This window comes from Hemicordylus capensis, chromosome 2 (genome assembly GCF_027244095.1).
Source record: "Hemicordylus capensis ecotype Gifberg chromosome 2, rHemCap1.1.pri, whole genome shotgun sequence".
NCBI lineage: Eukaryota > Metazoa > Chordata > Lepidosauria > Squamata > Cordylidae > Hemicordylus > Hemicordylus capensis.
The window spans coordinates 203,758,033-203,785,828 of record NC_069658.1 but is presented as its reverse complement, the minus strand read 5'-3'; the positions used below and the strand labels follow the sequence as shown (position 1 = coordinate 203,785,828).

The following is a 27,796-nucleotide window of genomic DNA, read 5'->3' as shown; positions in this document are numbered from 1 at the left end:
AAATAATAATAATAATAATAATAATAATAATAATAATATAATAATAAATAAATAAATGATTAATAACCAAATGTTATGGTCAAGTGCATCTGTTAAAACAGAGAGCAAATATTCACACTTGTTGCTTGAGATTGCTAAGACTGGTACAGTAATGTGCTGCCTACTTGGTGTGTGGGGGCGGGAGATGTAATGTGGAATATACCGAGCTTTATTAAGGGCTGTGTGGAACCACAATGATAGACCCATGTGGAAGAGCAGTGTCTTAGTAGCACCAAAGAGCCCTAGTAGGTCAGGGACCATTAACTCCCAAATGAAGGCTGAGTTGATTGTTAAAGGTGAGGCACTGGGTTGCTTACAAAGGGTATGGAGGATAGGAAACAATGATGTGCTACTGCTAGGTTCTATGAGGTTTGGGTCAGTAGTTACTTCAGCTCAGTGTACTGTCAAAGGGCAGTATCCTGACTGGCAGAACAGTCAACATTTAGAAACCATTTATAAGTATAAAGCAAACAGTGATCTTTGGTGGCAGCAGGGCGTCTGCCAATTAAACAAAGAGATCAATCAACTACTTCCCTGGTGACTATTGCAGGGAAGATAGATAGTGCAGATTATCTATGTATTTATCAAGCAATTAGCAATACTGATCCTGCTGCTGAACAGGACACATATACATTTTTTGCCCTGAGGTTTCCACAGTCTGACAATCAAAATTTGTATTCAAATTATTGGCATGATGAAGTAAGTACATAAATACAGGGATGAAGGTGGCCCCATGAGACTTCTAGCCACTTGGTCCTTCTAATGGTGTATGTGTGGGGGGCGCATCTGGAAGCTAGGTTACAGTATCTGTCTTAGGCTGAGTCATCTTGAAAGTTAAATTTTGATGCCACCACGTTATTCCCCTGAAGAAACACACGCAACCCGATCCTGTGCATGTTTACTCAGAAGAAAGTCTCAAAGTAAATGGGGCTGACTGCAGTCGCAGTTACATGTGAATAAGCTTGCTGCTGCCCCCTTTTCCCAGGTAATGATGGGAATGGAACAGAGAGTCCAGCCCATCTCTCGTCTCCCACCGCCCCGTGAACTGCAGTCATTTTTGTCTGAACTCTTCGCTGCTGCTATCCCAAATGTTCTCCGTGAGATTGCAGGGCAGATGAAATTAAATCTGCCTTGGGGTGTGTTGAACGCTTCTCTGCACAACACGCACCCGACGACTTGCTTTGGATAACCGTCCCAAAACTGGTTTTGTTGCAATGAGAAATAAATTAAAGCGCAACAATTAGAGATACTTCTGATACTGTGGGTGGAGAAATGGGGCGACGGTTTGGAAGCAATAGAAAACCGAAGGGTAGGGGGGAGCTGTCTCTACTCCCCCTAGTGGTCGCCTCTGGGCTCTGCAGCCTGCAGGATGCGGCAAAGGCCTTTGCATAAATTATGTTCATGACGCAGCAGCTTAAAAATCCCGAGTATCAAAATCTGCCCCCTCGTTCTCCCCCCAAGCGGGGCAGGGGCTTGGGTGGCTGCAACTGGGGGGGATGCCTAGTGCAAAACCTCGGGGGCTGTGGTTGTAGAGGGAGTTGAGGCCGGCCGGGCCCGGGGGGGCACCGCCTCCCTGGTCTCCCCCCTTTTGTGTGCGCATCAACCTTCGCTCCTTCTGCTGTGAGATGAATTTTTAATTATTCCCAGGAAAAGGGGAGGAAAAAAAAGAAAAGGAAAGAAAAAGATCGGCTTGGAGGAGCCCCGGCCCGGGCAGGGGGCAAGCGGGTGCCTCCCGGCTGCTCAGCGGTGAGTGGGGGGGGGGGGTGCGGCGGCGGGGCCGGTGTAGCGGGGGGGACCCGGTTCGGTGAATATGCAATGGTCTTAATTAGCATAATTTATATATTTATGATAAAGAGAAAAAACAGGGGCCGGGGCGCCTGAGAGCGGGACAGACAGGTCTGGGGCAGCCCTGGATGAGCTGTGGAAGGCTGGGGGCGGGGGGCGAGAATATTGGGGGGGAGGCCCCCGATCTCCTGTTGGGGACCCTCCGATTGGAACCGAAGGAAGCGGGAAAGCAGGATCTAAGACCAGAGAGCCCGTTTGGGGGAAAGCAAGCTGTGGGGCGGCGGGGATGGGGAGAAAGCTGATTTGAATGCTTGGGGAATTAGGGGGATATTAGGGGAGGGCTGGCATCGGAGAAGGATTGGGGGAGCCGCCGCCCCCCGCCCAATAAAGGGGTTTGTCTGGAGAGAGGAGGCTTGACTTAGGGGTGAATTAGGCGGCTGGAGGAGCCAGGTTGGGCCGAGGCTGCTTGCGAGAGAGCCACGGCGATGTGGAGGCGATTGTGTGCTGGGAAACAGGTTAGGGAGGTCGACAGAGGAACGGAAGGAGGTGGAGAAGCCCAAGGGGTGGAAGGGCGGCTGCAGGAGCCAAGGGACGGGACGGGACGGGAGATTGGGGGGCAGCCGCCCCGTAGGAAAGAGGGTGCGCGCGGGCGCCCCGGGGAACCGGACACGCGGGGAAGCCACAAGACCTGGGGAGTCCGAATTGGAGACAGCTGCCTCCCCAGAGAGCGGACAGAGCTGCTGTATTCAGGGGAGCGGGAGGAGGAGGAGGAGGAGGAGAGCACAGAGAGAGCGAGAGAGCCGGAACGGGTCCACCGCGAGGTGCTGTGGGGGTTGGAGGGAGCAGAGGAGGAAAATGGACCGAAAACAGGAGCCGGAATAGGAGCCCGGGAAGAAGCAGAAGGAGGGGCCAGGGAAGGTGGCGTGCGGGGGGGGGGGAGGCGGGACCGCCGCCAAGGACGAAGCGGCCCAGCCCGTGGGGCAGTATCTGGCGCAAGAGAGTTGGCGCGGTGGGGTCGGTGGCGGGAATGAGGTCAGGAAACGGGGACTGCGAGGCGAGGAGGCCAGTGCGGGTCCTAGCGGGGAGGTAGTCCGGAGTGGGTCAGCGGTCTGGGCGCTGGGTGGGGAGGCTGAGGGAGAAGGCACACGACGAGGCCACCTAGAGGTGCTGAGGGGAGCAGAGGCAAAGGGCAGCCGCCGACGGCCCCGCAGTTGACGGGAGTGCTGGGACCCAGGGAAGCCAGGCGGCGGGGAGCAGGCAGAGGAGCAACAGCTCCTCATTTAGCAAGAAAACTGGGGGGGGTGTGTGTGTGTGTGTGTTATGTTTTGGGGAATAAAGATATGGGTTACTAGGTTTGGGGAACAGAGTCCAGTGAAATGAGAGGGGAGATCCTTCGTGCTGTTTGGCGCGTGGGGGCTGCAGCCCTAGAAGCCAGGCAGGGAGGGACTATGTGTGGGGAGCTGGCTGAGTGGCTGGACTGAGGACGGAGCCAGGAAAGAAACTTGCGGCGGCGGCGGCCTGAGCCAGAGTGAAGGCATCGCCTGGGCCTGGCGCCTGGAGTGAGAGGACATCACTGGACAGGGCTTCATTGCAGCCAGTCTGAGCCCTGGAACGCTCTTGGCAATGCCGGGGCTCAGCCCCCCCCCCCGCCTTCCAAATCCAGGCATCATGCAAAAGGGAATTTCGTGTTTGTTTGCTCCAGTGACCCATGGTACAGGGAAGCACATTTATTGTGGCATAGGCTTTTGTGAGCCCCCTTCATCACATGTAAAATATTATCCGCCATTCATACATTTCTGTTCAGGCCTGTAGACAGGATGGAGCCAGTGAGTGCACCACCCCACCTACAGTACTGCTTTGCAGCTCCTAGGATTTGGGGGGTGAGGGGTGCAAATTGGCATTTTGATTTGTGACATGACAGTCTCCATTTAAAGAATGAGAGCTTGTGTTGTTTTTTTAAAAAAATGAGAACAATTGTAGTTAAAAAGAAATACACATGGCAGCTGGTGCTCCTCATAAAATTGTACCAATTCTCCCAACCCCACCCAGCTGACCTGCCCAACTTTGCACACTCGAGATTTCCCCTGGCTGAGGGTGATTTTTCACAATCATAATCATTCTTGTTTAAGAGATCCTGTACCCGCACACACACACACACACACACACACACCCCTTGTTTGCCAACATGTTAGTGAGCAGAACAGGAGATTTCAAGGGGGTAAGAGGTAACAAAATGATCTTTAAAATAGCTACCCTAAGTCCCCCATTTCTCTTTCCAAGTACCCTGCTATGCTCACAATCACAGTGGCTAAAATGAGGATCCCACCCGTACCCTGAAATACATGGTAAAGGATAAACACCCATACAGACATACCCTGGGGACAGCTCCAAGACAACATACCCATAACCCTGCTCTGCAAAGATTTAGGCACCTCATCTCCACATAAACATACATAGACATAGTGCTGCCAGGCAGCCCTCCATCCCTCAAACAGTAACCTTGCTGTAGTGTAGACAGAAGCAGGAGCAGATCACCCTTTCTCCCCAGGACTGGAAAACACTATTGCTCCCTTTCCACCCTCTTAACCAAGGAAAGCTGGGAGAAATAGAACCCCAGGAGAGGTGAGCATTCAGGGTTTATTCAGGCCAAGGCTTCATGTACCCTAGACTAGCATCACTTGCCCTATTGTTTCTCACCCCCACCCCGAATTAGACTTAGCTCAGTGGTAAAGCCCATGTTTTGCATGCAAAGGGTTCAGTCCCTGGCATGTCCAGATAGGGCTGGGGTGTGGAGGGGGGGGACCCCTCTCTGACATTCATGAGAGCTTCTGCAGGTAAGTGGAGACAATACTGAGCTGGATGGACCAATGATCTGACTCAGTATAAGACAGTTCACTAGTAATAAGACAACTCACTGTTTTACATGCAGAAGATCCCAGGGTGAATCCTTGACATCTCCAAGTAGAGCTGGGAAAGAACTCTCTCTGAAATCCTGGAAAGCCAATGCCAGTCAGTGGCATTGATCTAGATGTACTGATAGTCTCTTCAATATAAGGCGGTTCCATAGGTTCTGAATGTGTGCACAGCAGCATGAGGCCTCTTCAGTGTTGCTGTGCAGAAATATCTACCTAGCAACCAGTAAAAAAATTGTTTCTCACTTTTGAGTGAGTCCTTTACCTGGTACCCAATTAAAAAGATTTCCCTTGGTTGCCAGACCAAGAAAGAAAATCTAATGGGAAGTCAGGAACAAGATTAGAAAGATTGACTCTTGAAAAGGAGTTAAGACATAGTCATCCAGGAAACATTAGGAGCAGTATAATTGACAAGATTGTTTTTTGGGTGAAATCTTAAAGTTGAAGATTGTTAAACCTCATTGACTTCAACAAGCAAGTGATACACGTTGCTCTCGGTCCCACTCTCCCTACACACTTCTTTGATTGTATTGTGCTCTTACTGTTTCTTTACCTGTTGGGACTTTTTTTAAAAAATTGTTGTGTCTTATGATATAAGATTAAAACTGGTTTTTTGATCAAACAAGCTGCTGCTGTTTTTTTAACATCCTAGTTAAAGTGCACACAAGTTTATTTGTTTTACATCTTTTGGTTTCCCTTTGTTCATTGTGTCCTTAATATCCTTATGAAACAAAAAAAATGCCAATAATTTCATTCCAGATATTCATAATGAACGTTTTGCTATACTGATGTTTTACATAGTCTGTTACATAAGCTGATGTTGGTTCTGAGGCAATTGCTACTTTCTCGTTCATTTATTTGAAGCCTTACCTTGAAATGTGGCTGCTCCACCTAGCAAGGAAGATTGGCTGTGACCCTGGTACGTATACTAGACACATTTGCATACACAGAGGTATATAGGAAAAGAGTTTATAACAGTGAAGCCAAAGAGTTCCTATAGGGATATGAAGTGTAACTGGTAATTAGTTCTGTCACCTTTTTAGATAGAATCCAATAAAGTGGCTCTGTGCATGACTTCTTCACCACTAAGGCTAAAGCAAATGTGATGCAGTAGATAATGTGATCAGATTTCTCAATTTTTAAAAAAGAGTGCAAAGCAGCTGTGGGGTGGTATGTTTTAACCTTTATCCTTATACTGTTTCCCCAGTTTAAACCCCTTTTGCCTTGAGAATGCTGCTAGCTAGTTGGGGAAGGACAGGTGGACCCATATTGTACAACCCCACCCTTCATGACTAATGAAGGGGCAGAGGATTTTAAGATATAGCTTCCGTATAGGAAAAAATATGTTACAGATATGAAGTGCAGCATAGGAGGTTTGGGAGTTTGTTGTTGTTTTGCTATAAATGTATTTAGAAAGGGCTCAATGGAAGAGCACATACTTTGCTTGTATATTTAATGATTCAACCTCAATCCTTGGTAAATTTAACTTCAGATATTAAACGGACACGCAAAAAGCTTTCCGTCGTGCTAGAAGACAGTAGTTTGGTAAACTGTATATATCCCAATGTTGATGTATGCAACATGCTAGGATCATGGTGGTGAGGAAAACCACTGCCTACAATGTGTGTTTAGAAAAGGTTGTCTCTTCATTGGATACTACAGCCTTCCTCAAGCGAATTCATTCAGCCACTTAGGGGGTTTGGTTCAGTCTATGTAGCCTGTTAAGACACCGTGCGCCTCTGCTGAAGTTATGTGATGGTGTGGTAGAAATGTAGATTGACTGGTATGAGGTATGCATGAGGTGAAGAAATTGCAGGGCTTCTTTGCCACATGCCAGACTCTGCATGAATCTACTCAACTCCCAATGTCTCTTGTTTGGACTGCACTGAGTTAGTTGTCTCTGTCTCTCTCTCTGTCTCTCTCTCTGTCTCTCTCTCTCTCTCTCTCTCTCTCTCTCTCACACACACACACACACACACACAGAGACAGGAACTTGGTTGGTTGCTGCCCCCGCCCCTCCCCATTAACAGCAGAAGCTCAAAAGTAAGCTCTTGCATTCTTTTAAATATGTTTTTAATGAGGGGGAAATGAAGTTTTGGGAGACAGGGAGAATGAGGAACTGGGGAGGAATGGCTCAGCCTAACTGATCTCCTGTTGGGTTAGGTTTCCATATACCTGTTTTATGGAAAGAATAGGATTGGGGCGAAGATGATATCAAACCTACATTGTATATTTATGTATTTATTTATCATATTTTTATACTGTCTGATATATACCTCTCCAAGCAGTGTACAAAATTTAACACAGTATTTAAAAATCAGCACAGATTAAAATACACAAAACAGTTAAAACAGTAGCATAAAACAGAAATAAAAACAGTAGCATAAAACATTTATTAAAACAAATTATTTAAATTAATTCTAATCAAAAGCCTGTGAGAGCAGGTGAGTCTTGAGGGTCTTCCTGAAAACAAACAGAGAAGGAGATGCTCTTATTTCAGCAGGGAGCATATTCCAAAGCCCCAGGGCAGCCACAGAGAAAGCCCAATCCTGGGTCGCCACCTAATGACCCGGTGGCAACCGTAACCAGACCTCTCCAGAAGATCGTAAGGGGCGGCAGCATTCATGAGAAAGGAGGCATTTTAAATACCCTGGATCCAAGCCATTAAGGTCTTTATAGGTAATAACCAGCACTTTGTATTTCACCTGGAAACATATCGGCAGCCAGTACAGTTCCCTTAAAACTAGTGTTATGTGGTGCCTTCGAGTTGTCCCAGAGACCAATCTGGCTGCTGCATTCTGTACCAATTGTAGTTTCCGGACTACATACAAAGGCAGCCCCACACATACAGTGCATTACAGTAGTCAAGCCTGGAGGTTACCAGCATATGTACCACTGTTTTAAGGTCATGTACCTCCAGAAATAAACATAGCTGTCTTATCAGCTGAAGCTGATAAAAAGCACTCCTGGCCACTGCCTCAGCCTGGGAAACCAGGGAGAGCTTTGGGTCCAGGAGCACTCCCAAGCTACGTACCTGATATTTCAGGGGGAGTGTAACCCCATCCAGAACAGGCAGATCTAAACCATCTCTTGGACTCTCCCAAGCCCCCACAGTCAGTACCTCCATCTTATTTGGATTCAACCTCAGTTTGTTATCCCTCATCCAGCCCATTACCGCCTCCAAGTAGGCATTTAGAGAAGGTGTGCCATTTCCTGATGAGGTTGACATGGAGAGAAAGATCTGGGTGTCATCAGCATATTGATCACCCAGCACCCAACCTCCTGGTGATCTCTCCCAGCAGTTTCATGTATATGTTAAAAAGCATTGGAGACAGTATGGAGCCTTGTGGAACTCCACACTTTAGTTCTTGTTTTGCAGAACAGCAGTCTCCAAGCGATACCATCTGGAATCTACCAGAGAGGTAGGAACAGAATCACTGTATAACAGTGCCACCCAATCCCACCTCCCTCAGGTGGTCGGATACCATGGTCAATGGTATCAAAAGCCACAGAGAGATCCAGAAGGACCAGCAGAGTCACACTCCCTCTGTCGATAGTCAGTTGGAGATCATCCATCAGGCCGACCATGGCAGTCTCATCCCTATAGCCCACACGGAAAGCCAATTTGAAACAGGTCTGTAATTAGCTAACTCTGAGGGATCCAGGGTAGTTTTCTTCAAAAGTCTAATAATAGCCTCCTTAAGACAAGGAGGCATCCTGCCCTCCCTCAGAGAAGCATTTATAATATTTACCATACCCTCTCGGATAATATAATTACCAGATGAGATTAGCCAAGTTGGACAGGGTCAAGAGAACAGGTTGTAGGATGCACAGTCTGAAGCAGTTTGTCCGCTTCCTCAGGAGTCACAAACCAAAAATGATCCAATCGAATCCCATAAGAGGAGTTGCTGGACACCTCCATAGTAGACTCTGCAGTAGCGGTTGAATCTAGCTCAGCCCAAATCTGAGAGATTTTATCTGCAAAAAAGTTATTAAAAACAACAACAACAAAATGTATATACCGCTTTTCAACAAAAGTTTCCAAAGCGGTTTTCAGAAAGAAATAAAAATTAAGATAGCTCCATGTCCCCAAAGGGCTCACAATCTGAAAGAAAACATAAGATAGTCACCAGCAACAGTCACTGGTGGTACTGTGCTGGGGGTGGATAGGGCCAGCTGCTCTCCTCCTGCTCAATAAAGTGAATCACCATGTTAAAAAGGTGCCTCTTTGCCTAGTTAGCAGGGGTTGTCCAAGCGGGTGACCAATGTTTCCAAGTTTAAATTCAAGGGGGAGGGAGTACATACTAGCCCCCTCACAACTCTAGACAGCTCAGCTGGACATGAATTTGTGGAAGTAATGCAGGCAGAAAAGAACCGCTTCTTTGTCGCCTGCACTACCAGAACATAGATCTTCAAATGTGCTCTGTGTTGTGCCCGATCAGACTTGTGCTGAGTCTTCTTCCACTTGTGCTCTAGTTGTCTAACTCACTGCTTCAGTTCCTGTAGTTCATCCGAATACCATGGGGCTGTCTTTAAAGCAGGTCGGAGAGAATGCTTAGGAGCGATTGTGTCTACCACTCTAGTGAGTGAGTTCATTATTCCGTGTTGGCACCAGAGCATCAGCAGAATCACAAACAGAGCCAACCCTGAACCCTTCCAAGGCTTCTTGGAATCCTATTGGCTCTAATAACCTCCTCAGGCAGACCAATCCAATAGGTCCTTCACCCCTGCAGAGGTGGGTTGTGGCTGTAAGTTCTACCTTAACCAGATGGTGATCCGTCCATGACAATGGGGAGATGACAGGAGTCCCCACCCACAGAACACCACCTTGATCAGAGCAAAAGACCAAAATCGAGTGTGTGACCAGCATCATGTGTCAGTCCAGAGACCAATTGGGATAATCCCACAGTCATCATGGCCGCTATGAACTCTTGAGCCGCTTCTGACAACCCGATCCCAAAATGAACATTGAAGTCCCCCACCATCAGACAACCACTTTAATGCCAACTCAGCAACCAGGTCCGTCAGCTCTGTTAGGGACTCCACTGGGCAGCGGGGTGATCGTACACCAGCAGAAGTCCCAGTCTATCCCTGGTCCCTAGACTTAGGTACACACATTCAGTATAGGCGAAATCTCTGACAGGGATCCTGCTAAGGGAGATGGTATTCTTGTAGACCACAGCCATATATGTTCTCCTATGGTAAAATTACCAGCCACTTAATGGCACAGCGGGGAAATGACTTGCCTAGTGAGCAAGAGGTTGCAGGTTTGAATCTCCACTGGTATGTTTCCCAGAATATGGGGAACACCTACAGTATATCAGGCAGCAGCCTATAGGAAGGTGCTGAAAGGCATCATCTCACACTGTGCTGGAAGAGGCAATGGTAAACCCCTCCTGTATTCTACCAAAGAAAACCACAGGGCTCTGTGGTCACCAGGAGTCAACACTGGCGCACAACTTTCACTACGGAGAAATTGCCACTTAAAATAAAGTGGCCTTGTAATACTTATATCAGCACCAACCAAAATGACCCAAAGTTGTAAACAGCAAGAACTGGAGAACTCCAAAGTTCTTATTGTTCACAACGTTTTGTAATTGTGTTGATCCTAATTACCAGAGGGTGGCTTTTAGTTTTTTAAGGACTAGCTGCTTTTTAAAAAACCGGTGCATAAGGCTCAGACTCTGTGTGGTCATTCTCCAATCTATGTTTCTTTGCAAATGTAAGGGGCACTGTGGGTGGTTTGGCTATCTTTGGAGAAATGCATAATTAAGAGGCAATTAAAGGCAACAGGACTTCATTTCAGTAACATTTGGATCATGCTCCTTATTTAGATGGAAGGAATTGAAAGTTACCGTGAATTTGCATACTGACATCCAAAACCTGTTAATCATCTATGGCAGAGTATATCTATCTTCCTATTTCTGTAATCTAGTCTATTACCCTCATTTAATTTTCTCTGGCATTAATGTATTTTCTATTCTGTGCTGCAAACATTCTCTCTCTCTTCCCATGTCTTGTCTCTAGAGATCAAGAAACAGCTTTTATCTCCCCACTTATTGTTCAGGTCTTGCTGCAAAAGTGAATAAACACCTTTGTTCCTCAAATACTCCGAACAAACCAGATACATTTTAATAAAATTAGCATCACAACTCTGTTGATCCCCTCCCCTGCTGCCCCAACCACTCTTTTAGAGAGTCGGCATCCAACGGTAAATGGGGAAAGAAACTTTTATTTTATTCAGTGCTTTCTATCTTGCTAAAAGATGGAAGCCTAGTAAATAACTACATATTAGTGGGTTTTTGTTGTGCTATGTAACATAAGTCATAGAATCTACTTGCTACTTAAAAAAAAAAAACTTGACTCCTCTGCAACAATTACAGTAAAGATTTGAGATGTTATTCTGATGCTTTCTGCTTTGCAGAAAGCCATATAAATATCTTTTGAACTAGAAGTTCTTTTTTGCTATATAACAGAAATTCTAGAATGTTAGATTTCCCAGAGGGGGGAACCATGTTACTGTATTTAATTTGTTTAAAGCCACATCAGGAAGTCTTAATTGGCTTAAAAATTTAGAACCAATATGAGTTGTAAAGTTCAAAATATTTCAGTCCTCCTCTGTGATAGATAAATGGGTATGGATTTGTGGTATGGATTAAGGCCTGTCCTTTTATGCTTTGACAGTTGTATGGCCCATTTGCGATGCCGATAACATATTAATTGGATCGAATGGTAAAAAATGAAGATGAAGCTGTCATATTTTGTCTTGACAATTGTGACAAAAAAGCCTTATATTATCTATTGGGTAGTAAATAATTCTTCCCTTGCTATGTTGGCTGAATTTGTAATTTATTCTTTATACTGTACATGATTATTTAATTTTTAAATTTGTATTTTCTCTGTCCTCCTCCCCCAGTTTCAGGGGAGTACTATAGATTTGGCATCCTGATTCTAAATTTGGTGGACCTCAGTCCTGTATAGTGTGTTAGGGTTGACTTCTTTGACAGCTGTGCCCAGGGTCACAGTATACTGAGCACTGTAACTTTCATAGGAACATAGGAAGCTGCCATATACCAAATCACACCATTGATCCTTCTAGCACAGTATTGTGTACACTAGGACTGCCATATGCAAGCCTCCCAAATTCAGGTGGTCTAATTTGCATATTATGCAAATTATGTTATGAGTTATTATGCAAATTATGAGTTAACTAATTTGCATTTTATTTATTTGACATATCTGTATACTTTCCCCTCCTCCTCTGCTGTCCCATGTGATCGGATCCAGAGTAAAATCCAGGCAATCCAGGTAGCACATTTGAAATCCGCGTAAATCCAGGTGGGATTTAGCAGCTGGGTGGAGGAGCCAAAATCTGGGGGCTACCCTAAATTCTGGGGGACATGGCAACCCTAGTCTACACAGACTGGCAGCAGCTTTTCCAAGGTTGCAGGCAGGAATCTCTCTCAAAGAGATGCCGGGGAGGGAACCTAGAACCTTCTGCTCTTTCCAAAGCAGCTCCATCCTCTAAGGGGAATATCTTACAGTGCTCACATGTAGTCTCCATTCATATGCAACCAGGGCAGAGCAAAGAGAATAAGTCATGCTTCAGTCTGGTTCTGAAGATTTTATTGCTTAACAGACAAAGCAAAGCTGCTAGCCAACTGCTCCCCGCAGGGAGATTTGCCTGGCATCTGCATTGATGTCTTTTTGGTGCCTGGCAAAGACCTTTTTATTTTCCCAGACTTTTACATTATTAACGGAATAGTTTTCATGTTGCTTCTGTCTTCTGCTGTTCCTTTGCCTTGTTTTTGTGTCATTTTTGTATTCTATTTTATTAATTTGTAAGCTGCTATTGAAGGGCAGCAGATACATTTTAAAGATAAAAACAAAGATGAGGGCCAGAGACATGGAAATGATGTGAAGTGAATTTTCTTTAATGTATTGCTGTAATGTATTGGTGTTAATATGAAGCAGCTTGTGTATAAAACTGCATACTGGTGAACTTGCTGAGAAATGTGGAGTGTGGTTTCTAATGCTGAATCTGGAATCCAAAGTGTTTCTAATGTCATTTTAAAAAAATCTCACATGTTTCTAGTCCTCATGTTTGTTGGAAGGAAACCTTAAATGATTGTGGCCTACTTCTACTAAAACATTTGTAGTAGAGAGAAAGAAGATAGTGCTGGAATTGGATCTGGAAGACCCGAGCTCAGATATAACCTTAGATTTGGCCATAGCCATTTCCTCCTAAATTCTGCAAAAACAAACAAATGTGTTAAAATGCAATGTGTGTGTTTGTGTGCATTTTTATTGTTTTGTTTTTAACTGTTTGTTACAGAATGTGTGATTTCTAGTTGCATAATCTGGGATATTTAGCACTGAATTCTAGACAGGATTCTTGAGTTCCTAAGAACTTTCTCTGGAATACACTATCTCTCTAGAGATTTGCACATTTGATTCAGACTCCAGCTGCTAAACATGTTTACTCAGAAGTAATCCCCACTGAATTATTTGGATTCCTTCCTAGTAGGAATGCTTACAATTGTCACTTTAGCATTGCTGATGTTGTGATATAGGGGGAAAGTCATGGATAGTGTGGAAATCATTGTAAAGATGTGGGATTAAAATACAATAAAATAAAATTTGAAACCAGGAATAAATAAAGGTTATTGAGTGAACTTTCTAAGCCTGTCATACAGCTACTAGAAGGAACACCTTGACTACTGATTTTTTTTAGGTGGGAAGAGAATATATTTAGCAGAGCTTGTATTTTCTTTGCAAATATGGAATATTTCTCCTATATGCATTTCTTAAGCTTAGGAACCAAGTAAATCACTCCAGTTTCTTTACAGACAGCATTTCTACCACTGTGTATTTTTAGTTCAAAGCATGGCTATTACTAATTTGTTTTGTTTTAGGATCAACCTTGTAGCTGAGCCAAGCAGCTAGATCTCATGACAGCTTACTTTATATCTCTAGGCTGCAGTTTTTTCAAACAGCTTTAAACAAATGCTGTGCTATCTGTTCTTATGTTTTGTAAATGTGTCTTCAGAGAATCAGCCAGCAAAGGCCTTTGTTAGCTGGCCCATCCCAGCACAGTCTTTCTAGGAATGATGGTTAGTCATTATCTTGAATTAGATTAGAAATGGAGAATGTTGGGGAGTAGCCAGATACAATTGAAAGACCCTGTGATGGCAGCACTTTCCAGCTTTCCCATCTGTTTGATTATTTTTACAGCTAGACATAACATTTACGCATGATTCTACCTTGAGCTTTTTTAAAGCTTAGCCATGTTTTGAATAACTGGCATGGAATCCAGTTCTCTTGGCAGTGTGCAGAGTGGGTGCGTAGGAGATAAAGGAAACTTTAACGTAATTTCCCCCAGACCTACTCACATGAACTATGGCCATCAATGTGTGTGTGTGTGTGTTTTAAGGAGAGTATAGTTAAGACAAGAAACATTAATTATAACATTAAGAAAATATAAGATTGAATGTTTTCTTGAAATTTGCCATTCCAAAAGATCCAGAATACCTGGTGTTATCACTGGTATTGAAGACTATTTTGATACGCCAAGCTCTGCTCCTCTAAAAGGTGGCAATATCGCATTTGGGATACTGGGAGGCAGAAGTTCTTCAGAGTTCGCCAGTGCCACTGCTGCAGTAGTACATTCAAATTGATTCTAGATTGCATCCTTACTACAGAGGATGCAACCTTACTGCTACAGCACCCCACACAGGAATTCTTTTTTTATCCAGGACATGAGAAGGGAATGGGGAACAAAATGAATTAAAACAAGAGTCTTATGGAACAAATCCTTTGGAAAGGTGGTATATAAAGGGTGCTAAATAGATTTCAAACACATTTCTGAGCTTCAGGTTTAGTTTGTGGTTTGTTTGAATCATTGAGGAAATCCAGATTTTGCTTTCAAAATTGGACTTGGAGAGATACTTTGAAAATTATTATTATTAATAAATCAACTTGTAAAGCACGCTGTTGAATTTTAAGGCAATGAAAGTGCAAACTTAGGAAATTGAGTTCTTTTTACAATTTTGCTAAAACCCATAAATGTTTAATAAAATTCAGATTAAGAGAGTATGAAATTGAATGTTGATAATCAAATAACAGCCACCTAATGGTGCAGCGGGGAAGTAACTTGCCTAGGGAGCAAGAGGTTGCTGGTTGGAATCCCTGCTGGTATGTTTCCCAGACTATGGGAAACACCTATATCGGGCAGCAGCGATATAGGAAGATGCTGAAAGGCATAATCTCATACTGCATGGGAGATGACAATGGTCAACCCCTCCTGTATTCTACCAAAGACAACCACAGGACTCTGTGGTCGCAAGGAGTCGGCACTGACTCAACAGCACAACTTACCTTTACTTTAATCAAATAATAGTTGATATAGGGTTATAGCAGAAAACCAGGTGATTATAAAACTAGGAACGTATCATAGAATCAGGAGATGCAGATGATAACCAAGGACTACAGTCCACTGTCCTGCCTTGGATGCTGATACATTCTGGCCTAGAGAGGGTGCCTTGTCTCTTTAAGAGCTCCATGGCAGGGTGATATTTTGCAGATGTGGATGTTCATTGTCCAGCTGCCCTATTTCCACCCATGGCATTGAGCTGGAGTCTACCTCTGCTCTGCTCCTATTTGGGTAGGAAAGGACAATAATGACTGGTCTACTGCAAGACTGCTGGTGCAAACACAGCCCTACAATACAACTCTTAAATAAATGGGGGCTTACTTGAGTTAAGAACATAGAGATCTCTGCTTTCTCACAAAGTGTAGGAGGTCTGGTCATCAGTAACAATAGGTTATCATCCTCTACTTGCTCTTGGTAGACAGGTTTGAATCAAGTAGGAGGATCAGCCTCCCTCCCAGCAGGCATTAGGAGCAGAATCCATAGTTCCTTTCCTATCTTGCTCCTGACTAGACGCATGAACTGGAGCTTCTGCTCCCATTCTGTGTAGCTTCCAGATTTTCCCTCCAGTTTTCTCCTTCTCTCTTCATTTCCGTGGTTCGGCGAGCTTAAATTTTGCTCTCATTTGTTTCTCCTTCTCCTGCTTTCCTGCCAAAACCAGAAAACAAAACACCTTTCAATTTCTGGTATGATCTGCCTGTAATTCCCAACTTTTCCTCTCCCTCTTCTCCTTCTTCCCTCTCACGGAACCTTCCCAGACAGAGGATATTTTGGCCAGTTCCCTCTCTGAGGATCTCGCCTCTGAGGAGAGAGGCTGGGCCTTTGTTAGGCCCGGGCCTCCAAGAAGCGCCACCATCATTAGACCACTCCTCAGCACCAGCAGCCAGGATACAAACTCAGAAGGGTGGCAGCGCCATTTGGAGGTGCAAAAGGGTGGAAAGGGCAAAGCCAAGAGTGAAGGCCAGACCTACGCAAAAGGGCACCAGGCAAAGCAAGCACCTGCTAATTCAGGCCATTTGCAGCGGCACGCACATGACTCTTGCAGGTGACAGGGAGACCCAGAGCAACCCGGCCATTCACCACTGCTCCAGCCTTCTGCCCCAAGCAAACAGGCGGCTGCTCTTTGTGCTCCTGCTGCCAGCCGCACTGGCAGCATGGATTCCACCACCAGGCCTTTTGCCTGCCACTAGTGGTTCTGCCGCCTCGCACTACCTCCATGTGGCCCTGGTAAAGCTACTCAGCCTCTTGCCAGTAAACCACCACTGCACAGCATCGGCAAGGCTCCACATGGCTCTGAAAAACCATCCGGGCCTTTTGCTCAGACATGCTGCCACCACTGCTGTGCAGCTCTGGCGAGGCTCCACGTGGCTCTGACGAAGCCTTCAGGCCTCTCGCTTAGACATGCCGCTGCTATTGTGCAGCTCCGACAAGGCTGCACATGGTTCTGGTGAAGCCTGTGGGCCTCTCACTCACATGCCAGTCAAGCTGCCTCCACATAGCCTCACACAGGTGCTCCGGGATCATTTGCAGCCGCCGGCCATGTTACCAGTAGGCCTCGCAGTGGCCTTGGAGTGGGGCAATCCTGCTGCCGTGCCCCCACAGCTTAACGTGGGGAGTTGAGTCCTGGCCAGGTTCCAGGATTGGACAGCGCAGCAGTGAAGCCTCTGCCAGCCTGGCTGGGTGCAGTGCTGGCACAGACGCCGCAGACTCCAGCCCCCACCAGCCAGGCAGTAATGCTGGTGTTGGGGCAAGGGCAGCCAGACTCAACCTGTCAGCCGGTAAGTACACCGTGCTGGGATTGGGAGTTGCCACCAGATATTTTGTTATGAAGTTGAGCGCTCCATCCTAGAGACAGAGGGCTACTCCAGAGCCATTCAGAACACTATTCTAGCATTGTGCTGACCTTCTGCCAATTGTATCTATCCAGATACGTGGGCTACCTTCCTCACAGCATGCACGCCGGTCATGTGTGTGCTGACACCGCGTGGAGGCTGCAGGGAAAAGCACCGCAGCTGTGCGCAGCCATTTGGAGACCAGGCGCAGGTAGCAGGTGAGCAGGTAAGGAGCTGCTTACCTGCTTTTTCAGGGAACCACTCCCTGCCCCACCGGTGGCTGCTCGAGCCGTTTATGCACATCCTTAGTTCGCCGTTGGTCAGGTTTCTTTCTATCTGCCTCCTTTTTCAACCTCTCTATGTATATTCTACTGCAGAGCTGTTCTGGAACTGGGTTTCCTGCTCCCAGTGCCCGTGACCTGACCCTTCTACCTGAATCTAACCTGTCTACCAGGAGCAAGTAAAGGATGAGAGCCCATTGTTACTGATGGCCTTCGTACACTGTGTAGAAAGAACCATTCACAGTAAGTCCAATGCTTCTTTCTCCAACAAGGATATTATGCCTAATGTGTCTAGAATGGAAACTTTTAAATAACTTAAGCCATCAGTCATATAGGCAGTACTACCTTCTATCAGTATTGGGCATGGGCAGACCTGATTCCTGCCAAGTCAAAGAAGGACAAGGATCTGGTTGCAAGACAGAGGCAAGCTGAGAGATTCCTTGTGTCTCATTTCAGACGGAAAGGAAGTCTGTCTTTCTGGGCCCCAGGAGACTGTTATAAGAATGACGCCTTATCACCTCACCTACTTTAGCTTGTTGCTATTCAAGAGACCTCTTTGCTGGCCTGGCTGGTTATCCTCTAAGGTCTTCCTTTGACCAGCACTTGGTAGTTGTGATGTGTACAGGCTGAATCATCACCACCATATATCTTTCAGATCACTGGGTTCAATACTTCCTCCTGCATGCTTGAATCTTTCATCAGTTACTGTGGGGTAGTGCTTCAACCACCCCACAGTACTAACACTGTCTGTCAACTAGGAGTCAACTTAGAAACTAGAAGTCTGTCAACTTCCTGTCAACTAGGAGTGATTTTTCCATGTTACTCAGAAAAGGCAAAAGAGGAAATACAAGTGACTCACACTTTCTTCTTCTTCTTCTTCTTCTTCTTCTTCTTCTTCTTCTTCTTCTTCTTCTTCTTCTTCTTCTTCTTCTTCTTCTTCGCTCTGGCATTATGTGCAGAGGGAGAACTCATGAATCTCCTTTGTGGGGAGAAGGATGAGTTCTTCCCACCTCTGGAGTTCCCTTTTCATGCATTACACCAGAAGCACATTCACACAAGTCACTTGCACTTCCATTCTCTGTTGCTCATGCTTCTTTTCTTGCCTCTGTTGGCATCATAATATGCAGAGGAACCCTCTAGCTGGAGGCAGATGATTCTCCCCACCCCCCAAGAGTTGGAGGTGGTTTGAAAGAAGAATGGCTGCTCATGGTGTTCTCCATACTCACCCCCCCCCTTCATCTCTGGTAAGCAGGTGTTTGCACTGTTTCAAAAATCTGTTTAAGCAGAGACAGGAGACAAAAATGTGTGGGAAAAGAACTTTCTGGAAATGCAGTATATATCAATAGTAGTAGTAGTAGTAGTAGTAGTAGTAGTAGTAGTAGTAATATAAATAATTGATTATGATGATATGATGTATCACATGAAGCAGTGCCTCTCTCTTGAGAACTATTGCCTGACTCTACTCTAAGAAACATTCCTGCACATGGATAGGTCCCTGGCCTACATTCTGTGTACTGAATTTGGTCAGTTCACTTGGGATTTAAACCAGAGATTTGGGACACTGGTTCAATCCCTGACAGTTCTCAGATGCTAAGCAAGGGCATCTTCACAGGCACTGTGTTCCTTACCTGTGGTCCAGTCAAGATAAGATTCCCACTGGAATGGTATCTGGGACAGTTATATTTCTGACTCATTGTCACTTGTAATTAAACGTGGTAATTATATTCACAGTGAGGCTTGGTGTTGCAAATCATCCTCTCCCTTTTCTTTTCTTTTTATTTTCCACATTTCGTTTCTTTGTCACCATCTGCTGTGAAATGGCTGTTTTTCTTGCCGTGCGCACTTAACATTGCCATCTGGGCAAAATTATTTGTCCCATTAATTGCAAAAATGTGTGAAGAAGCAAATTGAAAATGCTACTACAAACCAGAGGAATGTCTGCTAAATGAGATCCAGCCCACTTGCAAGCTGCAGAACATGCACAGAGCTTGACATTATGAAATGTCTATTTTAATAGCCTCTCTTGCTAATTAGTCTCTGCACAGCGTCAAAAAATAGCTCTCTGCTTGACTCTGTCCCACAGGGAGGGCTTGAAAAGATCCCAGTCTCTTTGCAAATGATAAATATGTTGGGGGCGGGGGCAGAGCATCACGGCTGAAGATGGAGGATACTTGCAGAGAAAGCTCCTAAATTCCTGGCAACATTTACGTCTGCATCAAACACCAGTCATGGACAATCTATATTACAAATGGGCAAGTACTCAAAAGTGAAACCTCAGCAAACCAAGAGTGACCTAAAGGGCCACTGAGCAAATGAGGCCTAAAATGGAGGCTGCAGTAGGCCCTAGAAGAAGGGCCTGCAGCAATACACAAGCAGCTAGAACTGATTTGCAAAGAAATAAAAGAGTCAGGACTTTGTAGATTAGCTCCAAGAGCTCCCGAGACCCATATATAAGCAACTAGATCAAATCACAAAGAAACTAACTGATGTGGCTGAAACAGCAAGTGAGGCGGTGGACCTAAGCCTGCGCCTTAATGCAGAAATGGCAGGTGCCAGGAAAAAAGTGCAAGGTATGCAAATCAAGCTCAAATATATGGATAACAAGCTGAGGAGAAGTTCCCTGCATTTCAGAAGGTTTGTGGGGAAGGAGCAGATTTGCAGTTTCTTGTCAGGATGATTTGCAGGTGCCCTGCAATTAGGAGATGGAGTTGCTCCAATGTTGGAGCATGCTTATAGAATGGGGCCCCCTCCCAAATAAAGGAATATGAATAATGGGAAACCAAGGGAAATTATAGCTAAAATTTTGGACATAAGAACAAGGGACAAAATCCTAACGGAAGACGGAAGCCAGGGCTCCTTTGCTTATCATGGAAGCAACATCACTGTATTTCAGGATCTGTCCCAGGAGACACTGGCATGCAGAAGAGCTCTCAGTGATATCACAGAGGCCCTGGCCAAAGCAGAGCGAAATACAGATGGGGCTTCCTATTTAGATTAATGAGCTTGTACAAAGGCACGGGATGTCCAAGAGGGCTGTGCTATGTTGAAGACAGTTAGGCTCCCAGACCGAGATCAGCTCTACAAAAAGGCAGAAGAAATGGAACAGAGTGACAACCTGAGCAAATGGAAGATGTGTCAAAAGTGCAAGGACCATTATTATTTCCTATTGTCCGCTTCAGGTCTAAGTTTGTTTCAGTTCAAGTTCAGTTGAACGTTATGCGAGGGAACCGGAGATACTTCCCAGAAAACCCCACCACAAAGGGAGAAAGATTGGAACAGAAATAAACTTAGTGAAATATTTCAGAGAACCCTTTAAGCCAAATGGCTCAACGGTTATAAGGGGGAGGAAATGGGGGGAGAGTTTGTTAGGGAATGGTTACGCCTATCATCAACTGTTTCGTTTCTGACTTTCCAATTCAAAATGCTCACACTCGATCAGAAGGATATAATGTATTTAAGAAAGAAGAAGTTTTATTTGTTCTCCTATGGCTAATGATATAAAATGATTTTAAAATATAATGATATAAAATGATATAAAAATATTTTCTTTGAATTGTAATGGCTCAGCCACCCCATTAAAAGATCTAGGTTAATGAAAATTATACTAAAAGCGAAGCCAGATATTGTTTTGTTGCAGGAAACATATAAAGGGGGAACATTTATATTTCACTGCTGCTGATTTTTCTCTCCAGCTTCCTGACCTGCCCAACCCCTGAAGGTACTTTTTCCTTCTCAGTCCTGGACTCTGTTGTTCCCTGGATGCCCACTGCAGGGCATGGCTCAGATCCCACCACCACCTTTTTTCTTGTCCACCCCAAGAGATCCTGCTCTTCCCTGGAAACCATGGAGGTCCCCATGGCGGAGCGAGGACGCTGGCGGCCTCTCCACCCTGTCACCAGTGGCCCCCGCTGCCCAAGCCACACCCTCCCCATGTCTGATGTTGGACACAGGAGGCGTGGCCACATTAGCAAACATCCATCAAAACCAAACGGGTCTTGCACCCCATTTGCAAGTAAACTTCGGATGTCTGCAGTGCGGCCGGTAGCACCTCTCCCTGCTTGAAAAGGCAGAGAGATGTGTTCCCGGCCAGACTCCATTTTTGAAAGGCTTCTCTGCTTTTGAAAGCAGGGAGAGGTTCTACCGGCTGTGCTGCAAATGTGGTACCAGCCGAAGTTTACTTGCAAACGGGTCCACACCCCCTGAGTCTGTGATGTTAGCTGCAGGGAGCATGGCTGGGGTTCCAGGCACGGCCCTGAGTGCAGTGGCCCGGGTTCTTTGAAAAAACCCCACACACAATGGTGGCTCCGCCCCTAGGAGGTCCTATTTCTGCAATTGCCTCCTCACCATACGGAACCCTAATTTTTAGGGCTTCCAGCAAAGCAGAAAGCTATATTGCTTCACTCCCTGGGCTCTGCAGGCCAGTTAATATATAATCCTTTGCCCTTTCCTGCCAACTTGGAAGAGGATGCCAATTCTTATGATGATGCTCTTCAAACCTTAGATGATCATTTCAAACCTATTTTGAATGTGATTGCTGAAAGTTACAAGTTCTATTCTAGATCCCAAATGCTTGGTCAGTTTATCGCTCAGTATATCTCAGCATTGTGTGCCTTAAGTGTAACCTGTGAGTTTGCCAGCTTAACTGATCAGGGATCAGATTGTTAAGAAAACAAACAGTTCCAAACTGCATGAAAACCTGCTATTGGAGCAAAAACGTACCTTGGATAAAGTTATAGAGATGGCTAGGAGGGTGGGAAATGCTCTTCATTGTGCCAGATCACTCTCTTTGATACCCCAAAACCAACCTCCTGAAATCCAGGCTGTCTAAATCCTTCCAAACCCAATCTTTTCTTCTCTTTTTCCTGGAAAGTGGCACTACAAGAAAAGAAGAGCTACCAATGTGAAGACTCTGCCCACAAAGCCAATTTTGCTCACTGTCCTGCACAGGTCACTTGCAACAGGTGCAAAAAAAGGGGACACTTTGCTAAGTTTTCAAAGTCTGCTGTCTACTCCATTACTGATTCACCATATGATAAGGATGAGGCAGATGAATCGTTTCAGGACAGCTTTTAAAGTGTGACAGAATCAGAGCCTTCTCTTCCACATTGTCAAGTTAAATTTAATGGCCATGAAGTGTGGATGCTGACTGATTCTGGTTCTCTGTACACTATTATTTCCCAACTGCTTTACAAGAAACTCCTTACTACATCAGATCTGCATTGGGGCTGGAAACATAAGAAATATCTACAGATCATGTTAGACCCAAATAGCACAGAATCCATATTACAGATGAACATCCATATGCTGATACGATTGCTGATTTCTCAATGCTGATACGCCTAGCCCTGCAATACATTTCAAACATAAAATTCAAATGAAGGCAAATGTAATACCTGTACAACCCAAAGTGAGGAATGTACCCATAGTATTGTGCCAACCACTTAGAAAGGAATTCTTAAGACTATAGCATGCTGACATCATAGAGCCTGTTGATTCATCAGAATGGGTCTTTCCCATTGTATTTGTGAGGAAATCAAAAGGTAGTACACTTCGAATGTGCGTAGACTTAAGAGATGTGAACTCCAGCATGGTAATGGATTGTCATCTCTGAAAGAGGCCTCAGTGTTCACAACTTGTGACTTGTCTTCGGCCAATCACCAAATTCCTCTGCTCAAATGTTCTGCAGCCTTCATTAACACAGAGGGGTTTTTTTCAATACAAGAGACTGCCCTTTGGATTGGCCTCTGCAGCACTGGTATTTCAACAAATTATGCATGCAATTTTGGGGATTACAAATGACATCACTTACTTTCAGGATGACCTTTTAGTGTATAGCAAAACCATTGAGGAGCATGATGCTAAACTGACAGAAGTCTTAAGACTCGGACTCACTGAATCTTAACACAGACTTACTGAGGCTGCACTCACAAGCAGCCAAGCCTGGACTTAGCTGGACCATTAGAACCACTGGGATCCGTGCAGATCCCAGTGGTGCCACGGCATCAAACCCAGCATCGAAGCCCAGCTTTTAGCTGAGGTTAAGGACGCAAATCCAGCTCCCAGGATCATGCGTCAGCACGGGCTACTTGTAGCTCATGCTGACACAGAGACAGGTGTCTAGAGCGCCCATCCCCTGAGGGAATCTGACTGTGCACCACACTTGGTGTGCAGTGCCAAGGCCCAGCCTCAGAGTCATCCACCCTGCTCCATGCTGCATGGATCAGCAGGGATCATGTGGGGAGCACAGAGCACGCTCCCACCAGGCACAAGATGCTCATCTGGGGGGAAGGCATGTTTTGAGAAACCTTCCTCTTGCCTGCCTGATAGGTCATGTGAATGGCCCCACTATCTCTGCAGAGAAATGTCAGTTTTGCACACACTTGGTGACATTCTTGGGACATGCTGTATCTCAGATTGGCATACATTCCAAAACAGACTTGGCAAAAGTCTGTTTTGGGATGCACTAGAGCCGCAGAGCAAGGATGCACTTCGCTCATTTTTAGAGCTCTGTGAGTATTATTCTAAATTGGTTAGACAATTTGGCTCCACGGCCTCGGAGAAGTCCCCCAGTGGGGGTAAGCACAAAAAAACCAAACATAAAACCTCCCCTTCTAAAAATGCTCGCAACCCCCCCCCCAAACGGCCGGGGGCGGTTTCTGATCCTTGGTCGAGACAAACTGGGGTGATTTAGTTCGACCCTGAACTGTCGAACCAAACCAGTTCGATGTCGAGCCAGCTTGACATCTAATCAGTTTGCACATCCCTAAGGCAGGCTGTGAAGACTGTCTCAAACCCCAACTGGAGGGCCAAACTAGAGATGATGTTAAACCTGTCTTTAGAACACAGGCTTAAACGAAAAGTGGATCTGAAGCAGTCCTTTTATCTTTAAACATTCATTAGGGCTGGAATTTGGCGCACAGTGAGAGATGGTGTAACACTTTCCCATTGTGTTATTTTCTTGCTGAAGCATGAAAATCTCCCTGAAGTGGCATTTTGCTGGGGAAATGTTAAACCCCCACTCACTGTGCACCACACTCCCAGCCTAGATGGGGGACCCATGCAATTAACGTTTAAAGATAAAAGGATCGCTTCCAGTCCCCTTCCACATTAAGCCTGTTTTTTAAAAGAAAAGGTTTAACATCACATATAGTTTGGCCCTCAGTGATGAATGGATCTCTAGAACTGGCTTGGGGTCTAGCCCTCATATGGCACTTTGTTTTATCTTGGCAGAGTTGTTGTCTCAGATGAGGAAGGACAGGCGAGTGAGAAGACTTTGGTAAATAGTAAGGTAGCTTCTTGGAAAGGCTTGCCACTTCGATGATCTGGCCTGCTGTGTCTTGGGTTCCATTGCAAAGCTCTACTTCAGTGATTGGGTATAAAAGGACTATAAATGTGTGTCATAAATCTGCCCTCAGTCTTAATATTCATTGGGGGGGAAATAGGAAATAAATTTTACAAGCGTAGTCAAGCCAGTTTCAGTCACAGCCAGTGCAAGGGTGCATGCTAGACACTTCTTACCTGCCACTGCAGCTGCTTGGGCCAGGAGCTGATGCACTCACCCTCTAGGGGAGAGTCTGTTTGTGTAGCACAAACACTGCACCAGTGCACCTGTGCAGAGGCCTGTGGCTGCTTGAGCAGACCAGTAGTGCTTGAGCAGACCCAGTTTCTGAATAGGTGAAGTTTGTGCTAGTCCAGGCCTCCGTAAACCTTGTGCAGGCATGACATCTACAGCCGCTGCGACATCATATATGTGAGAATTTTGGAAAGTCTGAAGTGGCCCAGATTGGTATAATTTATGTGTATGCTTTGTTAAGGTAGCTGCCTTGAACTGAGTCATCTAGTGCTAATATGGTTTAGGCCTGCATCTTTCCCAGATGTACCTGGAGGTGGCAGGGATTGAACCTGGGACTTTGTGCATGCAAAGCAGGTGCGCTGCCACTGAGCTACGGCCCACTTCCTATGTTTGTGTGTGTGTCTATCTGTTGATGGTATGCAGTGAAAGAGGACCTGAGCAAATCTCTAATTAATTAATAATTTTCCTTTCTAAATTGTAATTGTTATAAAGTAAGTACATTTGGAATCAGATAAGAATAAGATTGGGAGAAGATGAGCGTGGTTTTAAAGTTGGAGGAGGAAACATCAGTAACTGGTGCTACGTTGAGGACACCACTCTGAGAGCTGAGAATGCGGATGATCTGCAGGCTCTAGTAATGAAAGTCAAGGAGCACAGTGAAAAAAATGGGACTATGGCTAAATGTAAATAAGACTAAACTAATGACAACAGGTACAGCAACCAGCCTCAGAATTGACAATGAAGACATTGAAGTGGTGGATAGCTTCAGCCTTTTAAGATTGACTGTCAACAGTAAAGGATCCAGCAGTCAAGAAATACGCTGCAGACTAGCACTTGGTAGGGTAGCAATGAAGGCCTTGGAAAAGATATTTGGATGCCATGTCATGTCTACACCTACAAAGATTAGAATTGTTTGGACAATGGTTTTTCCCGTGACACTCTATGGATGCGAAAGCTGGACTTTGAAGAAGCAAGACAGAAAAAGTATTGACACTTTTGAACTTTGGTGCTGGAGAAGACCTTTGAGGATACCATGGACAGCCAGGAGAACAAACAAATGGATCATAGAACAAATCAATCCAGAATTTTCACTCGAGGCACAAGTGACCAAGCTCAAACTATCATACTGTGTCTCAGTTGGAAGGCTACTCTACATAAGAGTTGAAGGCCCGAGAGCATAGTGAACAGAGCATAGCCAACAGGGATAGCAAACAGGTTGTAGGAGTTTTGCAGGAGTTTAGTAGGAAGTGTGCGGAGGAGCCTGGAACAAGCCCCTGCGATCACAAGGAGCCTGGTGGAGAAGAGAACGTAAGTACAAATCCCTCCCTCGTATCCCTCATATTCTTGGGAAAGGCTGTTTGGACAGATAAACAGCTGACCATTACAGCTGAGACCTATCCTACTACTACTTCTGATAAGCTATCTCTAAATACGGTAAACAGCCAACAAAAACAGTATGAAGATAGAAGGCCAGCAGAGGAGGGAACACTTCCCAGTGTATTGCACAGAGTGCCGCATGTATGACTATTTGCCCCATGGGCAGAAGTCATGAGTGTGTGCTCAGTGCAAGGAGCTCCTGGCCCTCAGGGAACAAATCCGTTCCCTTGAGACCAAGGTGGCGGATCTGGAGAAGCTCAGAGAGACAGAGAGGTATGTGGATGAGACCTTCAGGGATATGATAGTGGCATCCCACTCCAGGGCTGGTAGCTCCTCTGCTGTCAGGGAGAATGAAGGTCTTGGGCAAGGAGGACATCGGTCTGAGGAAGAGGGAAATGCTCCTTTAGAAGGGACCCCTTCCATGGATGATGAGCCCATATCCTCTCGCACAGGGGATACTCCTCTGGGGGGTGGGGGCCTCCTTGTAGTGGGTGATTCGATCATTAGAGGTATAGAGAGATGGGTTTGTGACCCATGTGTTAACCGCACGGTGACTTGCCTGCCTGGTGAGAAGGTTGCAGACATCACGCAGCATCTAGACAGGCTTCTAGGCAGTGCTGGGGAGGAGACAGCTGTCGTGGTGCACGTCGGCACCAACCATGTGGGGAAATGTAGTCGGGAGGTCCTGGAAGCCAAATTTAGGCTGATAGGTAGTGTATTGAAGTCCAGGACCCCCAGGGTAGCATTCTCAGAAATGCTACCTGTTCCACTTGCAGGTACAGTGAGACAGGCAGAGCTGAGGTGTTTCAATGCGTGGATGAGACGTTGGTGCCAGGAGGAGGGGTTTAGATTTGTTAGGCATGGGATACGTTTTGGGGCAAGCAAAGCCTGTACAAAAGGGACGGGCTGCACTTGAACCAAGATGGAACCAGACTGCTGGCGCTTAAAATCAAAAAGGTTGCAGAGCAGCTTTAAAAATGATGCCTGGGGAACAGCCGATGGGAGCTGGGCAATATCCCGTTTGGCAAAAGCCATCCCTTAAAGTGTGAGGGTGCAAAGAATTCAGATAAAACAGAAGGGGACAGAGCAGAACCGCATGAAGAGCAGGCGGGAGCCTGTGCCAGCAAGTCAAAGAGTCAAAAGAATAGCATACATCAGGTGAGAGATTCAGAGTATAGGTGCTTGTATGCCAATGCCAGAAGCCTCTGAGCCAAGATGGGTGGGCTGGAGTGGTTGGTTGCTACTGCAAAAATAGATAAAGTGAGCATAACAGAAACATGGTGGAACAGTGAGAACCAGTGGGACACTGTTATCCCTGGATATAAACTCTATTGAAAGGACAGGGAGGGGCGCCTTGGAGGTGGAGTAGCACTGCATGTTAAAGAAGGGATAGAATCTAACAAGCTAGAAAACCTGGGTGGACTGGAGTCTTCCACAGAAACCCTGTGGGTGACAGTACAAGGCCTGAAAGGGAATGTGCTACTGGGGACGTGCTATTGCCCTCCTGATCAAAACGCTGACAGTGACTGGGAGTTGCAGGAGGAAATCAGGGAGGTGTCAAGGAGAGG

The 27,796-nt window shown here is 45.6% G+C and overlaps 1 protein-coding gene across 3 annotated transcripts in view; it reads left to right on the top strand.

Annotated features, from left to right (window-relative positions):
• The first annotated feature begins 1,385 nt into the window (after positions 1-1,385).
• POU6F1 (POU class 6 homeobox 1) overlaps positions 1,386-27,796 on the top strand; it is a 76,918-nt gene continuing 50,507 nt past the window's right edge. Inside the window, exons 1-2 of one of the 3 annotated variants that reach the window (XM_053295154.1) lie at positions 1,386-1,785; positions 5,601-5,655. The gene's annotated coding sequence lies outside the window, so the exon portion shown is untranslated. Of the gene's footprint in view, positions 1,786-2,186; positions 2,857-5,600; positions 5,656-27,796 lie in introns of those variants that run through there. The other 2 variants (XM_053295152.1, XM_053295159.1) reach the window with 2 other exon arrangements.